Raw genomic sequence first — 22,456 nt, 5'->3', positions numbered from 1 at the left:
CTCAAGTGAAGAAATGGTGTAACACTTACTTTACTGCAAAAATACCTCCACCATTGGAAAAAAGGTGCTTATCCCTTATCAAAGTCTTAATGGAGGTTTATGAGATATGCAACCAAATGATGTAGACAAAATCATGGATAAATACACTTGGAAAACACAGATTTTTCAGAGAAGTTAGTTTGAATGTTGATGATGTTTCTCTAAATTTGCCTGGAGTTACTTAAAAAATTCTTATTTTTTTGCTCACCCTTCATTGCCCTTTAACCATTGAGTACTAGAACTCAAGCGATCCATCCCACAGGCGACTTGCAGCAGAGCAGAACAGAGGTACAGTGACAGACTTGCAGGAGGAGCACAGTAGTGTTGCTGCAGATGCACAGTCAGCTTCATATAATGCCCGAGGCAGGGGTGAGTGGAAGGTGTCTACTTTCCTTTCAGTTCTGCTCCTCCTCTTTTCCATAAACCTGGCATTATTTAATGAGTGAGTTTAGAAGTCAGTTAAGTAGGAAGGCATGAAGCCATCCAACAGAGAGGAAAAGGAGCTGTGTAAGAGTCTTTTCTTGTCATACACCTAGTTCCACTCTCCAAACTGTGTATGTACCATGCAGAATTGATGACATGTGTGCTAAAAAAGAAAGCTCCTTCTGATAACTCAGCTTACAGGGTTTCCAGCCTACACAATTACCTGAGAAAAATATATAAATTGCATATGACTTTATATCCACTAAGTCAATATTATCAGTGTTGGAAGAGTAGCAAGATTAATTCACAGTGTCAATACTGAAAGACGAGAGGTGTCTGGTAAAAATCTCGAGGCATCAGACCACATCATCATGTTTCCATGTGAATACATTATAATAGTCCATATCTGGCTGTTTTTTCACACAGTCTGCAGTATAAGAGTGAGTTTTGTCATTCTTATTCCATGCAATATCTGAGGCATGATTCATGTTTGTTTCACTTTTTCCTTGTCAAGAAGGTAAAATCCCCACCCTATCCAACTTTTTGGGGAAATTTGGGTGTAGAACTGTTAGAAAGGTCCAAGCCTTTTTTTGTTGTGAAACATATAAGCAGAGTTTCAGGAAGCTGGGGGAAGTACTCCCTACATCCTTCTCTTGCCAGGAACACACGGATGTGGCTGTATATTCTCAGCCAGTCTCAACTCCTCTTCCTTTTTTTCATTTCCAAAAGCAACATTCAGGCCAGAAACTAACAGAAGACATTACAGTTTGTGCATGGATGTGTCAGAACAACCATAGCACAGTGTAACCAACATATGACACTTGTGGTTTTCTATCTTTCTGCTGGGAGCACATGAGCTGTATGTGAAAACATTTGAACATAGTAGAAACAGAAAAATTGAGGTGGGTTTTATTTGAGAAACTAGATGGAAGAACAGCATTGGTGAAAACATCTGGTATCTCACTTATCAGTGAGATTTTATTATGCAGTGCAGTTGTACTGACCACCTAAAATGGTAATTCTGATTATTCTGTCTACATAAGGTTCTCTCTATTTTCACTAGGATTGAATAAATTGGCATCTTAAGAAGGAAAAAAATGTGGTGCTGCGATCTGTGGTAACAAAGGCTTGTCCTCAGCTGCAGGTGACATTGTGAATGTCAAAAGCTGTGGGTCTCATTTCCTCAGCTAATAAAGGAATAATGTTCATCTTCTTAATAACACTGCTGATGTTTACTTTGTTGATTGAATAAAGCTTCTGCATATTCTCTAACAGAAGCTGTTCCTGAAATGAGTAGTTAGAGATATGGATAAAGGGGAAGCATAGGGGTTTGGGAACTCAAATTACTTGTGAACAGTACTAGATCTTAGTTTTGGTATTGCTCATATTTTCTGTGTTATTATACCTGTACTTCAAGACTAAGATAAAATTCCTGACCTTAGTTCTAATGAAGGTCATTCGCTGCTGAAATGTGTGAACATCAACACATGCCTCATTCCCTGGAGTTTGAGCCACATCAGAAGATTTTAAAAAGAACTTTTCACTTTGGGGTTCTTGCAAAATTAAATCCACAGGGTTAAATCCATGGAGTGAACTATTAAATCTATGTGTTTCTTTCAAATTAGAGTTTCTGGAGAGGAGGCTGCAGTGACAACTTATATTTTTGTTTAATCATCTAAGATAGGAACTGGAATTAATCAAAGTTTTCCCATTATCTGAACAGACAGGATCACCTGATCTGCAAATAATTAGAAAGCAGATGTTGCTTTTTCTGCAGTCCACTTAAGAGCATAAAACAGTTTTACTGCAGGAAAGATGTTAATCTTTTTACCATGTATTGAACAAATTAAGGTTTCTAAGCCGTAAGAACTTTGTTGCTTATCCCAAATAGAATTATTTTTTCCTCACATACCTTAGTAAGAATCTCATGATACTGTTCTTAATTGAATAAATCCATAAGGGTTCTAGTATATATCTCATCATCTGCCAAGTACCTCACTTTTTCAGCCAGGGAATTCACAGGGATTCTGTATTCCTAAATTTATTACACCTGGGGCTGGAAAGGCTGTTGGGAACATGGAAAAGCCCAGCTAATAAAAATGCATGCTAACCTTATACATAGTGTTTGTTAGGCTGAGGTTCATCAAGGTCCCTACAGTGCAAGAATTCAGTACTCTACAAGCAAGAGATAGATTTGAACCAGAGAGAGAGTGAGAAATGATAAATACTCCTACCTCTCCAGGGTGGCAACTGTCATTGAAAATGCCTACTTGCCTCAAAGGTTAGGCTGAAATCAGCTAGCTTAAGTTTTTATCTGAGATATGATTGATCAAAATTGAAATAGTCCTGGCTGCAAAAAAGTTCCACACCATATTGGCAACATAGCCATGTTTATTAAGAAGAGAATTGTGCCCTTAGGTTTTCACATTTCCATTTCATACAGTTAATTCACTTCCTCAAGAAACATTTTATTGTGAGGACAAACTGAAAATAACTGAAAGGAAAATTTGAAAAATATAATGAAAATGATCCTTACTCAGAGGAAATCTAAAATACATGTACTGTATAATCTCATTGTATTTGTTGTTTCAAATTATGTAAATACTCTATTGTCTGACTTCAGATATATTTATGTGTTTAAATTACTCATTTTTCCCTGTTCACCTTAGGGGAATCAGAAGTTGCAACTGAGAAAGCAGGAAGCAAAATATGCACACACAAATATAAAAAATTTTAAGCTTAAATCTAAAGTAAAGACTCTGGAAATACAAACATCCCAGTCATATAAATTGCTAAAAAGACCCAATCAGCTTTTTTAGTAGTTCTTCAAAAAGTGTACTCTTTACCAATAGAAACCTGCTTTTTCAAAAAATAATAGGAATAGTTACTAATCTCTTTGACCCTTAACAGTGAAAAACATGTGATATTGCTTGTGAACTTCTTTGGAAGAAGATCAAAATAAATTCTTTTCATGAGGTTATTATTAAAAAATATTATTTTAACACCAATGAAGTTAGTTTTTAACATACAAAAATTTGGCGATTGCAGGAAGAAATAGGTTTACTACGTGCATGTACATTTATCAAAAAAACCCCACAAAACAATCCCAAACCCAGAACTACCTCAAATATGTGTTAATAAAATATCAAGGTTAAGAACTGTTATCAGAAGCTAGGAAGAAGAATATTAATTAATCTTAAATATTAGAATGTGTACTTCATGGTTTGCGGAGCCCTCCTAGCATGCTCACTTGCTTTCAGACAGCAGAAAACCTTCTTCTGGAATTTACTCTATAAAACTTATCAGTAACTGGTAATTTATTGATTAGGAGTATGAAGAGTGGTGCATTTCTGTCCCCCGACAGGGCTTAGTTGCTCACATGGTTATCTAAGTACTCCACAGCAAAGATTATGAGTTATTGTAAACCAAATTCATCTTCTCCTGAGGACAACACACATGAGTTGCCCAAAATCATAAATGGAAGACTTTGTGCTATTCTTCTTGTGTGCCAGATTGGGCATGTAGCTGAAGTAAGGAGTGGAAAACAGGCATCAGTAGTTTTTTTGATAGGTGGGAGCTCAGGCCAGTACAAAGTAGTCTGAAAAAAACATTCACCTCAGGACCCTAGCAGACCATGCAAGTTTAATCTGAACGGTGTAGTGTTGTCGCCAGCAAAGAGCTGATAGGAAAAAAACTTCTTCAGTGTGGCACCATAATTTGCCATGGATGTATTTCTAGTACTCCAGCATTAACTGTTACCTTATTTTGAGAAAATGACACCAACAGCTTCAGTATTCTACATCTGTATTTTTCAAGTTTCATAATATAGCCAGCTTCAAATGCCTTTTTAATTATCTTTTTTTTTCCTTTTCCTTTTATTTTTAAATCAAATGAGCTTAAGAACACCAAAACACTTATATGTTAGAAACACAGTAGAGGACACTATTGGAAATAAAGCTAACATTTTAAATGCTGTGTAGAAAAGTGTTGGAATACCATCCGATTTTTTTAATTTGAAGCCACCATTTACCATTAACAATTGGGATAGTTGCAACTGCATAATGGGCCTTATCTTTGACAGAAAAGAGATGGACTTAATGTGGGAAATCACATGCTTCCTAACTGAAAGATGGAGATTTTCCTTTCAAAAGTTACTAGAATTTCTTATTGTGGGGGGCCTGGAAATGAACAAAACAGTAGGGGCAGAAAATAAAGACAAATATGTATGAATGAGTGAACATGAGGATGTGAGGGTAAATTCTTATATAAACAAACCTTGAAATTAATCTTATTTATTCCTCTTCATTACATCCCCATTTATTACTGATAAGCAATAAAATAGTGGTCTAAATTATCACTTACTGGAGTTATTTTCAGTATTTATCTTTGTTATTTAGAAATCTTCCATTTAAATATAGCATTTTTTCCAAGGACAATCCATAAAGGGAGCTGTTCTTAATGAGCTGCCTTGTGAGAGATTTATCAAAACTTGACTCCATAAGAAAGCACATCCCAGGAAGCTGAGCTGTTTCATTCAATAAACTCATCCACAGTGCACATATTATTAAGAGCAAAAAAAAATTCTTTAACTGACTTCATCCTCTCACATGTAGTATAATGGAAATAAACAAATTCTTTACAGACAATGTAAATTTTCAGTGCAACAAAACATAAAAATTAAAAGCTATTGCTTCACTGGATAAAGTGTTCTTTGTATTCAGTGCAACAAACATAATAAAGACAACAGTTTAAAATCAAATATATTTCTAATATCAGTGTTAACAGAATGATTTCTAGAAGTACTTTTTATCATAGAATCATAAAGGTTGGAAAAGTCCTCCCAAGATCCTCAGCCTTTGACTGAATACCCCCATGCCCACTAAACCAAAGCACTAAATGGCAGGACCAGTCATTTTTTTAACTCTTCCAAGGATGGTGACTCCACTGGGAAACCTGTTCCAATGCTTAACCACTCCTTTAGTGAAGAAATTTTTCTCATTCAACCTTTCTTCTCATTCCTTTTTTATTTAACATCACAAAAATATAGGCGGTTTTTCTTCCCTAATAATTTATATGGCAAGTGTCTTTCTAGTTAGCTGTGAGTACATAAACATCTACATTTGTTTATAAGTTTGTCTTTCACATCTAGCTTTTAATATTCTATTGGTGTGCTATTTGCCTGTACTATTTTCTTAAAAATTATGCAACTTCAATGTACTTTTTGTGCAAAAATATTCAAATCCTGCATAGGACAATGCAGCAGAACTTTTGGGGGAATTTTTGCTGGGGATTTTATTAGGTCAGAATGTGATTTAATGCGTACTTTCTGTATGGTGTTTACAGAAAAGCACTTTTTTTTCCCATAATAGTGTTTAAGAATATAGTTTTGTTAACCTTTTGATATATGCTGTGATATGTTTGGGAAGGATAAACAGTCTTTGCATTATTCAAAGCATATGGAATTACTTGTAAAATGATTACATATTGTGGGGAAGGGAACAAAACTTAGACCATGGAGGGAAATTGGGTGATTCTGGGGCCAATGTGTTGGTACAGGATTTCATTCTGCTGAATCCACATAATTTTACCTGAAAAGTGGGAGAGTCAGTAGTCTGTACACTAAATTCTGCTTAAACCAGTGATGTCATCCTGACTTAACTGAAACTGTTTGAAAACAAATAAAGCAGATTTTTTCATGTTTTTATGCAAATTCCACTATGATAAAGTATATGTTGCCTGAGAAGAAAGCAAGGAGACATTATTTTTACAACGGGAAAGTATAAACTGAAGTTCACTCAAACTTTAATTGGAAGCAAAACATTTGGAGCTCATGTTCATAGGACATTCTAGGACAGCATCCCTGGGCAAATCTTTTCAGTACATCTATGAAATGCCTTTCAGAGTGCATTGCTTTTAAGTTGATCCTGGAATTTTTTGCTAGATTTGACAGAGAAACTTACTTCTCATGTTAGTTTACATGGGTCTCAGTCTCACATAAAGGAGGGAATGCAGAAGTAGAAGCTTGGAGACAGTGTTCAGGATAAGGCTTTGGAAGTACTGGGGGGTCTAAATCAACTGTTTCCTGTGCATGTCTACAATACTGTATAAATTTTTCATAGCATCAAAGTAATGCCTGAGGCAGGCCGAAATGTATATTTTTATAAAAAAAAAAGCAGGATTTCAACATCAGATTTTTACATCTGAAAGTTTAAACTGGTGGAAAAACATCCACATTCACTGTGATCTTCTAGAATTTAACTCATTCACATATCTACTAAAGTGGCTTTTTAATTAAAGCCTTCATTTATCTCAGAAGCTACTTTCAGAGGTAACATGGTACAGTTTGATGTTATACTCTCACAAAAAGCTGTTTCATGTAACCTCCAATGAACCTAAATATTTCAGCTGGCAGTGTCCATTCATGGAGTATATATCCTATTTCTATCTGTCCCTGGACACAAAGTGATAAAGAAGAAATCAGAAGAGGAAGAACTTTAACAACATTAGAACTAGTGCCACTTGCCCTGACTCATCATATTTGACAGCCATGGGTGTTCCTGTACAAGTGTACATTCCAATTCATGCTGCTGGACTTTACCTTAAACTATCTCAGTTAGTTGTGTCTCAAAGGCTTTGTCTACAGATATTCGATGAGAATTTCTTTTCTCTAATTTAAGGGGATGAGAGATTCTCATATGTAGGTGTAGAGAACTTATGCACCGTTTTAACAAGCAAACTCCAACAAAACTATTTTATACAAATACAAGAGGTCATCTACAGTCAGGGATGTTACAAGGAAGTTTCTGCAGACTTTTTGAGACGGGTCATGTGCATCTCATTCATTGCTGGGTCTTCAGCCATAGAGTGGAAAAGCTCTTACAAGCTAAAAAAGATTTGCTGTTTTGACTTTGCAGTGAAGAAAGTGTCTTATCGGGCATGTACATCAAAATTGGAGTAAGTGACAGTTACGGCAATTTGTAAGATTTTTGGCTAGTTAAAATAATTACAGTTTCATAGTAATTCCCTAGATGTTAACCAGGACATAAGAATAAATTCCTCCATTTAGCATCCAAATAACATTCAAAAAAGAAGAAAAAAGAGGACTGAATAATTAATTATGCATGCAAACTTAGTTTTAGCAAAAGTAGTTTGTCAGGTAGTACTAATGTGAGTGATGCTTGACCTAGAGATGTTCTAATCTTTCAGTAAAACTGAAAACAATTTTTCTGCCTTTTTTTCCCACCTTTCTTTTTCAAGTCCTCACAGCTTCATCTGAAAGAACTGGGAAGAAAAAAAGACACAACTTTGTACATGAAACAGAACTGTGGACTGTATTTTTAGTCTTACCATTTAGCAAGTCAGAGAGGTTATTTTTTCAGCCAACTGAAACATTGATTTTCATTTAAATCTTAATATCAGCAGTGTTTTGCTATGTCATTGGCATTTGTGTTCTACATCAGGGGATTAATGGCCACAGAATAGAAAAGGCAGTTAAGATATATTTTGTGTCAGAAAATGTTAAATAATGCAAATCACCAGATTAGAATACAGATATTTTTGATAATTGATATATTGCCTTCGCCATCTTGCTAAGTGATAATTCTTCTGATGAAGTATTCATCAGCATGCAGGACTGTAGCCTACATGCAGTACTGACTTCTCTTAGTAGTTAACATAATGAATTGCTCCTAGCTTCTTATCCTGTAATTTAAAGTTCTGGGATAAGAAATGAAAAGTATTCTTTTTCAGCTTATATTTCAAAAAAGAAAAGCAAGAGGAATTTCTTTGTGACTTTGGAGAGACAATTATTGGAATATCTTTTTCAACTGCTACATGGGAAGCAATTAGTAATGAAGACTGTTTTTTTGTATACTAGGAAGACTCTGATTTGACAGTGTTTTTTTGCATAATGGATGTTAATATCTGCCTTTTCCTTGTCTTCTTTCTAAGAAGGTACTTAAGGAGAGGTGGACAAAAGGAGTCTGGAAAAGTGAGGCAAAAAGACAGTATACTTAAAAATAAAAAAAAGGTTTCCCAGAAAACAGTACCAGAGGAATACAGACCATTTGCATGGTTTGTTTTTTGAACAAATGTTACTTTCTATAGTACAGTATGTAGCTGTGAATGTCATTAGTTTTAAACCTAAGGAATTACTGAGCACAGTCTTAAGGCAACAAAAGCACCCACTGATTTTCCTAAGAGTAGTATCCCTTACATAGACTGGAAAATGCTTTTAAAACCTGTTAAAAAAAAAAAAAAAATTACATTGATGCACAGTGAGGACATCCTTTTCTAACTGGTCCATGACCAGCTAGCAGCTGTAGAAGTGTAGACTTTCTGAAAAATGTAAAGTAAATGTCCAAAGTCTAAACTGTAAAACAGATGAAATACAGACTTTAAGGAATCTGGGTAGTCTTTTATGTTTTCTGTCCTTCTTCATACAATAATTCCTTCAAAATGGATACAGCCTTTTCATTTCTACCTTTGTACTCCTTCCTTTACAAGCCAATAAAAGAATTTACAACACACAATTGTCTTGTATTAGTGCACCTAATCTCCACCTGCATAGAGATTTACACCTCCACAGAAATTTACTAATTTTGTTGCAGTTCCAAAAAGACTGAGTTGCAGAATCAGAAAGAATATGTAGTAAGGTTTCTAAAGAAATGATACTAGTATAAAAAAAAAGACACATCCCACCCCACTCCCAAAAATCCAAACCAAACTAACCAACCAACCAACAAAACAAAGAAACAAACAAAAACCCAACCAGAACCATTCAAACCTATGTACTGAGAAAACTGATTAAATAAAATATGAAGAAAGATGGAGATATGTAGTCTGGTGAGACATGAAATTACTTTGTACCACTGGTTTGTATAAAGAATACATATCAATTCAGGAGTATAGTATTAAAAATGTTAGGAGGTTGAGTGGGTATATTTATCATACATGTCAATATTTTTAGCATATTGAAATAGATAATTTTAATTTATCATTTTAGCTTGTTTTCCACAAGCTGCAGGTATAAGCTGCAAATTCCTGATGGTAGTAATTAAAAGAAACAGATCCGCATGGAGAGAATTCTCTTTGTGTGCTACCTGGGAATTAATTTTGAGTCACACTTAGAGATTTTGGCATTTATATGTTCATGAATATTACTCTCTATGCTCATTAATGTAGTTCTGTATGACTGTGTCTGAAGTATCACTCAAGGTATCTGCAAGGGCTCGTAACAGTTGGATAATGTGTAAGAATTTGGTAGAGAATAAAAGTCTCATTTTCAGAAATAGATCAATGTGCAGCATATTTCTCTGCTCTGGCTGAACATATGGGAGCTTATGAGAGGGATTTTTATCCACTTGCTATTAAAAGAACAAACAAAACACACTGTAAAAGATAATAGCCTGTGCCCTGTAGCTGCCACATCTCTTTTGATCAATGTATTTACAGCAAGCTTCCCAGTTCCAACTTGTGCCACTTCCCTAGTTGCTGGCTTTTTTTAACTTAGTCTAAGAAGTCTCAAGTTACCTTTTGCCCTGGCTAGCTTGGGATGAAATTTTTATTTCATTTATATTGTTTTTATCTCTTTTTGGCAAAGACAGTGAAAGAGCTGTGGTGTTTACAGAGCTAAAAATATGTTGGCTACACAGTTAACCACAATAAGCAAGGAATTCAGTGTTAGAAGGTCTGTAATTTCATTCTTTCACTTCTCTTGATATTAGTGAGGTTTGATTTGCTTTATTTTAATTAAAAATTTCTTCGTGTTCTAAAAAGTGTGTAGAGATCCTTCTTGTGGAATCTGGAAGTAAGGCAAGTTCATAAATTTACTTAATATCTTCAAACATGGCTACTTTTCCATGTTCCATAGGTTAGAGATGCAGAAAATTGGTCACTTATTTCTCATATCCTCCTTTTTAGACTTGAACCACTGACCATCTGTGCTTGATTTTTTAATTTTTTTAGAGTTTTGAAACTTTGTGGCCTTGATCTTTTGTATCTTTATTAAGACTTCAAATCTAGTGGGTATTTGGTTTAATTAAACCATTGCAGCAGAGCTGTATGGTGGTATTATAGTTACTATGAGTTGAAGACTAATTAACTTAATACCTAAAGATCTAATGATGTGATATTGTTTTCATTTGCATTCCTTTTGATAATCTTTATTGCTTGGGACTTCTAGGTCCCCAAATTCACTACAGAGTTTAAAAGGGTAACAGGCTTTTTCATTTAAGTTAAACCAAGAAACACCCACTTAGATCAGGAGGGCTTGATACTGAGACTGTTTGGTTCTAACCCTCCTCATCATTTTATTCAGCTGTTGACACTGAAGAAAATCAAAATACAGCAATAGAGTCAGATCCTCAGGTGGCAATAATCTCTTCAAACAGTACCAATTGAATGTCTGCTACAAAGATTATGAATGTTATCAGATTGGTAAATTGATATTTCCAGTTAACTGTTTGAGTCTTAGTACTTTCAGTAAGGTAAATCTTACTAAAATTAGTTATTTCTAATCCTTACTAGAGAAAAAGAATCTTATGAGATGTGTTTATTGATTGTCTTATTGGAGCTAGTAGTAGTAAGATTGTTCGTTTCAAAGAAAAGAGAAACAAATTGCTATGTATTTCTGCAGAGGTTTAGTGATTACCTCTAGCAGTGTTTGCAGAGGGTGGGGTGATAACGTGTGGTGGCTGACATCCAGCTTACATCATTTACCTTCTGCAGCCTAAGTGGGTGTAACTGAGGCCAGAAGATTGACATAGCAGTGCCTGGTACTGTGATGATCGTTATCACTTGTTTGCATTGCAAAGTTGCCTAGCTTTTCTAGCCTGGAGATTACTTCCCCACTGTGCTAAACAGTCTGCAAACTGTCTGAAAGATTATCCTTGCCAGGAGAAACTTTGAAAGTCAGACACAGACAAGTTCAAGAAATAAAATGAGAATATTTGTCTGTATGATCATCTGCAGCCAGCTACCACGTGTTTAGCCATTGCTAACATCTTTATAAGCTTTACATCAAGAAAAGTTTTCATGGAGAGGTTTGAAGAAGGATTGGGAACTGGCTTTCTGGAAAGATCTTAGGAGGGTGAGAGCACATGTAAAGGTAGAAAATCATGTATTAGAAAAATGTAGTGAACATATAATGAGGGCTAAGATCGTTGGCTGATTGGAAATGGAAATCACTGTTACGAGGCACGATCTAAGCATTTAGTTCTCAGAAGAGCTAGCATTTTTTAATACAATGCTGTTATTCATCTGCCCTATACTTTTGCAATCATCATCAACCTCTGGGAATAATGTGGGGTGTTACATTATTCCTTGTCACCCTCTTTCTGTTTGACACTTACTACTTCTCTAACCTTCACTCTAGATAATCGTCAGTAAAGCTTCTCAGGCAATATTCCTTTGGGATCCTGAAGAGGATTAATCTCTGATATGAATAATATCTGCAATATTTCATAAGTTGTGGGGTGGTGGTTGGCACCTGTCTATTTGTTCTCAGTCAGAGGACTTCTCTTCCTTTAAACAGAGGAGAATCTGGATCAGCTGAAATCTTGGAGAGAAGGAGAGGCTGCTCAGTCCTGTGGGAGCAGCTGAGCCTGTCTGGTCAGAAACTGTGTTTCAACCTGAGCATATTGGTAAGAGGTGGGAAGTGTCATAGTGATGAGCTAATTCTGCAACTTGACTAGCACCAAAGATTCATAGAATAGTTTAGGTTGGAAGGGACCTTTAAAGGTTGTCTAGTCCAACCTCCCCTGCACTGAGCAAGGACATAATCAGCTAGATCAAGTGTGAGTCTACATCTGAAGCAAGAACTGGTCAGATTTTGCCAAAAGCAAGTGCATTGTGTTCTGCTGTAGTGTCTTGAATGCTTTTGTTACTGTGTGTTTGTTTCAGTGACTTTTCCAATCTAGCACACCTTGACTTATAACAAGGTTAGAAGAAACCGCTGCAAAATAGTGGAGATCAAAGGCGGCATGTCCATGTAGTCCAATAAACTCTGTACTTTGGTCCAAAGCAATATTAATGTGATCACAGTGCCATGTGTTGTAGCTAGGCTGGATGGGCTTGAGCTGGCTGGCTGGTAAGCAGCTCACTCAGGTGTCTCTGCATGTATTCTTCACTGTTTCCTCTTCAATAGCATGGGGGGATGCAACCAAGATGCTTTATGTGTTCATCTTTCTTGTCCTGAATTGTAAATTAATTCCTTAACAAGCACAGTAACCCTAGAATTTCCAAATATTTGGACAGCAGCTTGCCGCTGCCTCTAGATCCTTTTTAGCCAACTCCTCTTTCATAGTCCTCTGTTTTTAAAAGCTGGAAGAACTGCATGGTCCTGTGCCAAGAGCTAACACAGTACTTTTTAATGAGTGAGAACACAGTATTATATAGGTATGCAGTAGAATGCAGAAATTATTTTTCTTAAAATTCATTCAAGCGAGAATGTAATTAGAGGGTCAGAAGAATCCTATGAAGAGGAATACTCTAATATAACCTTAACTGTTCCTAATTATGTGCCACATTATTAAGCCTGACCTACTAAGCCTGCCTCCTGAATACAGCTTGTTAAAAATGTCTAAGTGACACTAGAGACTGCTAGAGACACTGTGAGATAGAATGCATTCCTGCCTTTATATGCTCCATTTCCCACCAACAAAGTCCCTTTCTAGCCCCAGTGTTTATTGGTAGCAGAAGAAGCTGGTTATCCTTAGTACAAAGGAGAATATATCATAGTGTTTTTCTAGGCTTTCCAGCAAAGTGTTTAAACACCTTCTCAGAAAGTGGAATTTGCCTGTGTTTGTGTTTTAGAGTAAATTTTGTGTTATTAACCACTTTGACTTTGGACTTTGTACATCCTGCCACGAGCCATGAGGTGATGAGATCTGGAAGGAGTAATGACATCTCTCTTTGTAAGACTCTAAGGTATCTTCTCCACCCTATTCAAGATATGAGACTCAGCCTGACATCACAGCACTTGTTTCTCAGTGATGCATTTATAAGTTCATTGGAGCAGAAAGGGGTGGGAGGGAGAGCAATATACCCAGGTGGTGACAGCCTTTTCAAATACGTGATTGCGAGGGGGGAGAAAAGGCAGAGCTTTCATGTCTGAAATGTGAAGTCTGTTGGAGCAAGGTACTTTGAAAAGACTTCAAAATGAGCCCTGAATAAGTTTTTCTGCAAATGAGTAACAGTTTAAGATTTTTCTCTTGGTGCTGGTGTGAAAGGCTCATGCCTGTAGATATGTAAGGAGGCTTTGAATGTTCCCTACCTACAAAGCAAAAGATTCAAACATCCTCCCCCTTTTTATCTTCTCCTTTCAAATTCTACATTTTCCTTCTAGGGGTCTTTATGTGCTGTGAGGTAGTGATCCTCCATGGAAAATTTCCTAATGTTTTATTCTCTGAAGCTCTGTATGGTGTTTCACAGATGAGGGACAGGCTGCTCAGGTGCTTATAACAGAGCTGTAGCCCTTAACTGTAAGTAGAGCTAGATTCTGTGGGTTTTTTTGTTGGTTTTTACCCCCTTCCTTATCATATGTGTCAAATCTTTTTTTTTTTTTTTTCCCCCGCTATCTCAAATTTTTAAAGCCTTTGACATTCTTCTATGGTATCTTCCCCTTTTTTCCCCTTTTCTGTTTTCTACAATAATAAAATAGAACAGGCTGCTGCTGACTTTTCAGACATAGAAACTGGTATGTTACTCATTATGAATGAGGCTTGTGAAATGGAAAAGGCTTGTGTAAAAAACTTTCAGTGGTATCTCCTACAATTCTGGGAGCCTAATGCATTCCCCTTTCCTTTACTATTTGAACGTATTCTGGAAGTGACAAGCAATTACCAAATTACACTGTTCTATTTCCTCTTGATTCTGGATGTTTTTCTCTCAGTCTTAAGAGTTTAATATCGCTACTGCTGTGCAGGCCCTTTTAAGAGTAAGTGAATACTTTTTAAGGAGATGTTGATATTCTTGGCAGGATGGGGAGGAATAGAACTCTGATGATCACCCTTTCCATATCCCACTTTCCTTACGTTTGAATTACGTCATCCATGACAGAAATCTGTAGTTTTTTCCATAAAAGCTTTAACGCTTAATTTCTGAGGCTGAACACTTTTAATTTACTTTTTTTTTCTTTTCTTTTTTTGAAAAGGGTGAGTCTCCCATTGCTAGAGAATACCTTCTAATTTTGTTGCATATTAGGAACTAAAATCATTAATCCCCTCGGAATCTTATTCTCATACATTCGTAGTGTACTTCTTGTGATCTTTAAATAGAGCAGTTTTCTCATTACTACTAATGACAATGGTGTGAGCATGATAATATAATTGCTTTGGATCCAAGAAACATGAATTGAGTTAAGGGTCAGGAGTTGGTTTCTTTTGGTTTTTTTAACCTGCTCTCTTTTGCTGTCACATATTTTAATTTTACTCAGTATTCAGTGGGATATTTTTTTGGTGAAAGTCCTCACCCAAATATAATGCAGTGTAATTTTTGCAAGTAAACATTTAAGGCAGAAGGAAGAAAGAGCTGAGAAAAAATTAACCCAAAATCTTCCTAACCTCTGTCCTTCTCTCTTTTCCAGTATGTTCTGTTATTCTGCTTTGACTAGATTTTGATACATCTAAGAATGTGATGAGGTAAGTTGAGAGGTGGCATATCACAGAATGGATGTGCACTGCTTGCTCTGGAACAAGTGCAGGAGTGGTTATTAGTGGGTTAGCACTTAATAGGAAATGTGAATAAGCATCCCCAGACCCTGAGGGTACATCTATACTGTGCAGCAGAGCACAGCCCAAGGAGTCCCCAGGCAGGCAGGAGCCTCAGCATGGCACAGGCATTTTGCTGTCAGCAAAATGCCTGTGCTGGCAGGGCAGTCCTCAGCAGCACCAGTGACACATATCATTCCTCTTAAAACTTTGTTTTATTTTCTTTGCCCTGTTTTCTTATTCTTCTTTTTTTGTTTTTTTTTTTTTTGTTTTTGTTTACACTGTAAACAGGACACTTGTAGGCCTCATCTAGACAAGTTATTTCACTAACTCTTGTATATATATACTTAAAACATACATATAATTAATGTGCATATGTATATTCAATGAAGAATGATAAATACCAAGTGATGCAGACTTTATTCCCTGCAAAAGCTCTTCTTGAAAGCAAAGTAATTAAAGCATTAAAGAAGAGATAAGCCCTCTCCCCTTTGTTAATGCAGCACATGTACATGTGGCTGCAAACATGCACAACATTGTTACACATAGTGGTTTCTATTACAACATATAATGTCTCTGTGATTTGTTCTCTGTAAGACTCCGGGAAGCCACTGGTGATACATTAGCAGTTGTTTATTGCAGTTATGCATTGGTTTATATTTTGGTGGTTTGGACCCTTTTCAGTATCCATGAGTGATGATGACTCTGCTCTGGAGCACATACATCAAATGGTCTCTGAAGCTCATGCTAACTGTTCACCATTTGTGGCTCCAGCTGCACTCTGTGCACATTACATCAGCCTGCTGAGCTGAGCAGAGGTGTTCACCATCCCCTGTTTCTTAGCACTCTTGTGATGGAGGGGGTGAAACTTAAGGATATTTTGGGAGAAGGAATAGTTAGTTACCTGAATGAGTCTCATCTCAGAGAAAAATGGAGGGAAAAAAAGGTCCAAGAAAGATGTTTGTATTAATGCAATGTGCACCAAATAAATGTTCCACACAGGTGTAAGTGCAATAATCAAGCATCCAAGCTAAAAAAAAATGAGGAAAGCTTCTAAAAATAGTAATGTTTAAATACCTATTCATACACACTTGGGGATGTTTTCACATAATTTTTACTTAATGCCTGTAGTGAGTTTATCTTAGCTGGCTGCCAGATGCTCATCCAGCTGCTCTGTCTTCCTCTGCCCACCCCCAACAGCACTGAGGGGGAAATAAGATGGAAAAGCCTCTGGGTCAAGGTAAAGACAGGGAGATCCCTTACCACTTACCATCGGGGGAAGAAAGACTTTACCCAGGGAAAATTATTTTAATTCATTGACATATAAAATGGAATTCAATAGTGAGAAACCAAGAAAAATATGAAAACACCTTTCCTCAGCCATCTCCTTTTCTCCATGTCCACTTGGGAAGTATGTGCCAACTTTCTACTGAAAAACTAACATGTGAGGCAAGTATGTGCAGGCTTTCATGTGGTGGTAAGTAAGGACTGATGCCATTTATTTCATTAGCCTTAAAATCAAATTCCCTAAAACTTCTCATGAAAAGGAGCTACTGATGAGGAGGCACAAAAGAAACTGAGGTGAGACACAGAAAATGCAGAAAATCACAGCTCTTCTTCACAGGTTTTTTCCTGCCACAGACTGCCATTCATGTTTGCTTGCAAAGGACATGCATGGCACTACTGCTGGCAGTCCACATTAGCGTCTGAATTTGGCATTTTACCGCATACGAATCCCATCTCTGGTGCTGCATTTGGATGCAGCACTCTAGGATGCAATACCGACTAGCAGCTAAAAGGAATATTGCTGCACCATGGCACATGACCACTTTCATGTTCTGCTCAAAGGGGAAAAGCCTGCTTGGAAGCACTGATGCTAATCGCCTGCTTTCAAGGCAAGTAGAGTGTTTTGTTGTGCCCCCTTGTATCTGCCTGCTGTGGGTACATAGGTTCAGTCATCTTTAGCATTTTGCACAAAGGTAGATGATCATATCCCTGATAGATTTCTTAGCTGTTCTCCTCAAGCTATAACCCGTTGTTAACATTTCTTTAACTTAGTATTCTGGGCGCAAAGCTGACTCCTCCATAATCAATTGATAAATACCTTACCTGTTCCAGAGGGCTGGAATTGTAGCAACCAGTTTGTGTTAGTGTTGATGGATGCAGTCTTACTTTCTTTAAACAAGAGATTAATAAAAGGTGATTGTGTGGGGAGAGAGAGGTGATGGGGGGCTAAAAACAGGATTATTAAAAGATCTTGTTATAGAAAATTGTGAAAGGCTCAGGTTGAGATTTTTAGAAATCAATAATTTCACAATGGTTATGGTGTCTTTTTTTCCATTCACCCTCTCTGTCCTTCTTATTTTCATCATTACAGTTGTGTTGTTCAAAAGTATTTCTGTAAAAACAAAAGTTTTTAGTAGGTAAAAACAAATGCACAAGGTCTAAAACCCTTAGCTAAAATGTTGAAGAGTAAAATGATCCCTTACAGAGAAATACTAATTGTTTCTGTACAGCTACTTTTAACTTATGAGAATGACTTCAATTTTAATTTTCTGAAATGGCAGAAATTCAGTGCAGTCTGCCAAATCATTTCAAAATGAAAGTATTAATCGGAGATTCTTATGACTCACTCTTTCTTCATGGGTGCTGAAATTACACCAGACTTTATTCTGCCTAGTGATGTAAGTATTTTCTGCCATTACATTTTCCTCACTTCATCTTCTTTTGTCTAAGCTTTGCATACAACTCCATAAAGCCTCACTGCTCAAAAGAATTTTTTTCCTGATAGCTTCTGGTGTATAATTAATCTACTGCCCGTTGCTACTGGCTACCCACCACTTCTGGAAAAGTAAGTGTTGAAAAAATGCTGAAAAATTATGCTGTTCCTCCAATCTCATAATTTTATGATGATGTGTTAAATCAAAAATGCAAGTTTTGTCCAATGATTTGCTTTGGGGTCTAGTATGTAACACACAAATGAGAAAAAATAAGTCCTGCACAGGCAGTCAGAACATTCATAAATCCAAATACAATGGAGGGTGGAGGGTTTTTTGTTTTCTTTTAGAAGATCAAGTTTGTCCTTGCTATAGTCATAGCATACAGTTTCATTCAGGTTTAGAATAGGTCTCCTCACATTTTTCTCCATTTGCTTGCATTTCACTAATGCTCCTACAGGGTTTTCTGCTGGTCTTTGCACACACTGAGATAATTCACATTCTAGTTGTATATATTTCTGTTACCTGTAAACAAAACCTTTTTAAAATATGTATATCTACATACATTAAATATGCAAGTTTCTTTTCATTTCCTAATAATTTTGAATACAAAGTCTCAGATTTCACTTACTGATAGGTCAATTTAATCTTACCCTTTGTTTAAAAAATGATTGTAACTTAAATTCTTGTTTTGTTGTCATGAATGGGTTACTGGATCTTGATTATGAAATAAAAGGTTAGTTATACAACGAATGTTCAAATAACATTAGTGGAACTTTGTCATCTTGGTATTATGTTATATCACTTTGTGCAGAACCAGATGGGAAGGGAAATGAGAAAACTCCCTTGGTACAAATACCATCTGATGAGAAGAAATAAAACCACCTGCTATGCTATGTAAAGGCAGAAAATTAAGGCTTCTTAAGATAGATAAAGTTTTTTACTCGTTTTTCTTCTTTCTGGCCCATGTAGACCTACTATTTCTTTCTTTCTACTTTATTGGAATTATTAATTGCAATAGCCCATAGCCCAAAAGGCACAGTTTATCCAGTGGTGAAATCTCACCTCTTTTTGAGTAATTAACAGTTCTTGCACCTTTCTTATACTCTCCTTCTTTCTCTATACATACTCCTTATCATGGTTTGTCAATTATCTTCCAAACTGTATTAAAAAAAGATAACTCTCTAACATTAGCAATTGCTCAGAAGTTGCTAATAGCTCTCCTGAGAGCACTTGTCTCACCCCATATCTCCCACCTTATCAAAAGGTCACATTAATTATAGGACCCTTGCTGGGAATAAATCAATGTGTCAATCAGATACCCACAATTGTGATGAGGTTGGAAAGAAAAAATTCCAGAACAAGGTTATATTTAGGGACTTTTTTTTTTTAGTATTATATTTTTGAGTTAACCTAAGAACAAAGAATAATGGGAGCATATTATAGATCCAGGTTTATGTATATTTTTAAACAAACACTTTTATTTGCACCTTATTATTGATTATTCATTCTTAGAATTTAAATACACTTTTCTTACTTGTAAGATGTCCAAAATCATTGCCTTCAGTTAAAAAGGGAACTTAGAAAAGGAAACGCTTAATTTCAGAGTTGTTCAGTTTCTCTTACAAATATTTCTGCATTCCTGTACTTCTGCCTTTAGCCATTCATCTGAACATTTTAATGCTGCATCGTAAAACAATCATAGCTGTAATAACAAAGATTTCCTCATTTAGTCTCTTTAGGTCTAGGTGCATTCACAGTCTGCAAGGATGTTTAAGGTACTCAATATATGTAAGAGTGTTTGTTTAGTTGTTTGTGAAGCAGAGAATTTCTAACTGAAATGGCAGTAGATTAGAAACTGCATGAATAAATAGGAAAGTAAAAATGTTTAGTTTATCCAGTGTCTCACTCATTTTTCCTTCTGATCTGGTTTTACTATATTAAGCTGGTTTCCAGTGGTGATAAGCTGCATACAAACTCATTCACAGACTGCTGTTAAATCCCAAGATTTAGATCAAATTCTTGTATATTGTTATTACCACAAGTCTAATTCTTCAAGATCTTAATTGTTAGCTAACTGCTCAAGCAAGTTAACATAAAATTGAATTTGTGCCCATCAACTCGAGACTATAGAAATGTCTAATAAATGATTTATAAACTTCTCATTTTGCTGGCCATTAAATAAAAAAAAAAATTATGTGTGCATATGTTAATAGGGGAAACAGTCTAATAACTTTCTAAATACAGTTGGATTGGTTGTTACATCTATTTAACATGGTGTCTAAATCAATGCTTTAGATCCAGACAACTTCAAGTCTGATTCTGGTAATGTTGAGAGCCAAAAGTGGAAAACTTCCAGCTCTAAATTACCCAGACGGAGAGCTCAGGTAAGAGGAAAAATGAACAAAAGATATTGTAAAAGATCAAGTCAAATGGAAGAAATAGATTCTTTCCCTTCTTTCCTTCCTTCCTTCCTTCCTTCCTTCCTTCCTTCCTTCCTTCCTTCCTTCCTTCCGAATTCCTTCCGAATTCCTTCCGAATTCCTTCCTTCCTTCCGAATTCCTTCCTTCCTTCCGAATTCCTTCCTTCCTTCCTTCCTTCCTCCCTCCCTCCCTCCCTCCCTTCCTTCCTCCCTTCACTTTTTTTAACAGAAACAATATTTTAGTTCCAGAGCAAGTCAGTTATTTCCCTCTCCTTCTTATTGCTCAAAGAGGAGAAAATGTTATGCTTGGGAAGAAAACAAGTACCTGAAATGTTATTAATAAAATGTTGCATCTCTGTTTGAGGCTTATAAAAATACATGCTGGTTGATACCAGGTTACACCTATAGGAATTTGAGAGTTGATTTAAAAAGGAGATTTTTTTTTTCTATCTGCCAGGACTTGCAGTGCTGCTATAATATCCTGATGCAGATATCAGAAGGACATTAATATCTTGAAAAAAGGTAAAACAGTTGTGTGATCTGCTATGATAAGAGATCCTGGATGGAAGTTGAAGACTAGGTTTTAAGCACTGGGTGTTTTGGTCTTGACTCCAAAACCTGTGGAGGATGCCCTTATGGTCAGTTTGCTGCTGCAATCTGTGAAGAATACTGCATCACATCTGTGTCCCATAAGTTTAATAGCAGCTAAGGTTGTTTTACTTAGCACTTTACTTTCATTGAAGCTGGTGTGGGAGCTGGAAAAAAAAATTAAAATCTTCCCTGCTACTTTTGTTTCATGTTGAAAAGTTGGTGTCAGTGGAACAGTGGACAGAGTGTAGCTGCAATTACAGAATGAAACATCCTTGCTAATCTTTCTGATGTTGATTGGTTTATGACCTGAATTAATAATGTATATGTATTTTCAAATATGCTTACAGCAAACAAAAATCCTAAATTCCTCCACGCTATTCTACATATATATAAATAATTTCTCCCTTTATGTGCCAAGGAGAAATCAAGTTTCAGGGTCTCTGCATAAAAACCCAATAACTGTTGGCATCTCTAAATCTCATACTAGCCTCTAAATCAGCTTATTCTATTTTATTCTTTGTAAGCTGGAGTGCTCAAGCCCAATTAATAACTGTATATTTGTATGTGAAATTTATCGAGGATGAGAATCCTAGAATGCTTCAGATTGACTTGTTGCAAATTTGTCTGTGCTTGGAAGCCTTTGGACTTATTTAACAATTTTAGTTTAAAAGTATTTAGAACACAATAACAAAATGCTACATCTATTTGTGCCAAAATGACTTAGCGGCGAAAAAAGTAGGTGTTAGAAATGAAATTAAGTTTTGGAAAAAATCAAACCAGTTTTCATCAAAACCCAATTGGTCCATTTTTGATGTTATTTCTGAAACTTGTTACTCTGAAGGAAGTATCAAATTTTCCCTTGTAGTACTGAACATGGGAGGCATTCTCAGTTTAATTGTGGAATTTATGTGAGGCTCTGCTGTAAGGTAAATCTCTTGTACAAGTAATGTGTTCTAGAGGCTGATTTAATCAAAATTATACCTGTAGACATAGAACTAAAATCTAAATCTCGGTTTCTGGAATATTTGTGACATACTTGTTCATTGAACAGTAAGCAATGAGCAGAGAGTAGAAAAGAGAAGAATCAATCACTTGCAATTCAGGACCTGCTTTATTTATTTATTTACTTATTTTTAAATATTGGGACCAATTTATGTCTGAAAATATTTTAAAACTAGCACGCCTAATAAACCCCCATCCAATTCTGATCACAGATGAACACTGTTGCTAGCTCCTTTTCATTTCCTGCATTTACTAATTTTTTTCATTATTACATTTCACCTAAATCCAGAGGGTAATAAGTAACCAGAATACAAAAGCTGGGCACTGCAATTCATAAATGGTTGTATCATTAGTCTCATCCTCTCTCCCTCCGTAGAAGTGCCTGCAAGAAAGTGTGACTGTAGCTGGTACTGCTAATTAGCAGCATGCCATTACAATTTCCAAAATACGTGTTGTAATATTTATAACTCAGATTGCAGGCATATCCAGTGCTGTATGAAAGAAGAATCAATTCCCATGAATAATTTCTACTAGAATTAATGATTTCTAACATC

Source organism: Corvus moneduloides, chromosome 1, assembly GCF_009650955.1.
Source record: "Corvus moneduloides isolate bCorMon1 chromosome 1, bCorMon1.pri, whole genome shotgun sequence".
In the NCBI taxonomy this organism is placed as follows: domain Eukaryota; kingdom Metazoa; phylum Chordata; class Aves; order Passeriformes; family Corvidae; genus Corvus; species Corvus moneduloides.
The sequence above is the reverse complement of the archived record's forward strand: the minus strand, read 5'-3'. Positions refer to the sequence as shown.